Raw genomic sequence first — 2,268 nt, 5'->3', positions numbered from 1 at the left:
ATGCTAAGAAAATGCCCCTCTGAAATGTTTTCAGAGTGGGTGCAATTAGACATCTTCTACTATGGGCTTACAGAAAAAGCTCAGATTTCTCTAGACCACTCAGTTGGTGGATCTATACATATGAGAAAAATAATTGAAGAAGCTCAAGAGCTTATTGATACAGTAGCCAGAAATCAACATCTGTACCTAAGCAGTGAATCTTCCATGAAAGGAGAAGCTAAAACAGTAACTGCTGAACTCAGTCCTGCAGAACAAGTTACAGAATTCAATCAACAATTAGATTTTTTAACAAAATAGCTAGCTGAACTCAAGGAGATATTACAAGACACAAGACTGACTAATATGAATATGGAGTTATAATTGAAGCAAACAGAACATCAATTATCAAAATAAATAACAGAAGAGTGCCAAGCAGTTCAATTAAGAAGTGGAAAAATATTAAATACCTCACTTCAAGTTAGCAGGAAGCCAAGAAATGAACAAATGGCTACTTAAAAACCCTCTGAGGACAATCAGAGCCCAGAGAGGAATAATGCTGGCGCTGGACGCCTAGACCATGCTCATTCCTGGCGTTCAACGCCAGAAACAAGCATGAATCCGGCGTTGAACGCCCAAAGGGAGCATAGTTCTGGCGTTCAGACGCCAGTAACAAATAAGGAGTTGGCGTCTAACGCCACTCCAGCTTCCACCCCTGGCATTCAAACACCAATGGGGGGTCAGTCACATACAAGTGCTGATAACAACCTTTCTAAAAAGGCTTCCCAACCCACTTCTGTAGGCAATAAACCTACAGCAACTAAGGTTGAGGAATATAAAGCCAAAATGCCCTATCCTCAAAAACTCCGCCAAGCGGAATAGGATAAGCAATTTGCTCGCTTCGCAGACTATCTCAGGACTCTTGAAATAAAGATTCTGTTTGCAGAAGCACTTGAGCAAATACCCTCTTATGCTAAGTTCATGAAAGAGATCTTAAGTCATAAGAAGGATTAGAGAGAAACTGAAAGAGTCTACCTCACTGAAGAATGCAGTGCAGTCATTCTGAAAAGCTTACCTGAGAAGCTTAAGGATCCCGGGAGCTTTATGATACCATGCACATTAGAGGGTACTTGTACCAAGCAAGCTTTATGTGATCTTGGGGCAAGTATCAACCTAATACCTGCATCTACTATCAGAAAGCTTGGTTTGACTGAAGAAATCAAACCAACCAGGATATGTCTTCAACTTGCTGATGGCTCCATTAAATACCCATAAGGCGTGATTGAAGACATGATTGTCAACCAGGATATGTCTTCAACTTGCTGATGGCTCCATTAAATACCCATCAGGCGTGACTGAAGACATGATTGTCAAAGTTGGACCATTTGCCTTTCCCACTGACTTTTAGGAAGGCCTTTCCTAGCAACTGGCCGAACCCTCATTGACGTTCAAAAAGGGGAAGTAACCTTGAGAGTCAATGAGGAGGAGTTCAAGTAGAATGTTGTCAAAGCTATGCAACATCCAGACACCCCAAATGACTGCATGAGTGTTGATATCATTGACTCTCTGGTAAGAGAGGTCAATATGGCTGAGAGTCCCAAATCAGAGCTAGAAGACATCTTTAAAGATGTTCAGCCTGATCTGGAGGAATCAGAGAAAATAATAGAACCTTTGAAAATCCCTCAGGAAGAGGAGAAACCTCCAAAACCCGAGCTCAAACCATTACCACCATCCCTGAAATATGCATTTCTGGGAGAAGGTGATACCTTTCCTATAATTATAAGCTCTACCTTAGAGCCACAGGAAGAGGAAGCACTAATTCAGGTGCTAAGGACACACAAGACAGCTCTTGGGTGGTCCATCAGTGATCTTAAGGGCATTAGCCCAGCCAGAGGCATGCACAAGATCCTATTGGAGGGTGACGCCAAGCCAGTGGTTCAACCACAAAGGCAGCTGAATCCAGCCATGAAGGAAGTGGTGCAGAAGGAGGTCACTAAATTACTAGAGGATGGGATTATTTATCCTATTTCTGATAGCCCCTGGGTGAGCCCTGTCTAAGTTGTCCCTAAGAAAGGTGGCATGACAGTGGTTCACAATGAAAAAAATGAACTGGTTCCTACAAGAACAGTTACTGGGTGGCGTATGTGTATTGATTATAGAAGGCTCAATACAGCTACCAGAAAGGATCATTTTCCTTTACCATTCATAAACCAGATGCTAGAACGACTGGCAGGTCATGAATACTACTGCTTCCTGGATGGATATTCAGGTTATAATCAAATTGCAGTAGAT

Source organism: Arachis duranensis, chromosome 1 (genome assembly GCF_000817695.3).
Source record: "Arachis duranensis cultivar V14167 chromosome 1, aradu.V14167.gnm2.J7QH, whole genome shotgun sequence".
NCBI lineage: Eukaryota > Viridiplantae > Streptophyta > Magnoliopsida > Fabales > Fabaceae > Arachis > Arachis duranensis.
The sequence above is the reverse complement of the archived record's forward strand: the minus strand, read 5'-3'. Positions refer to the sequence as shown.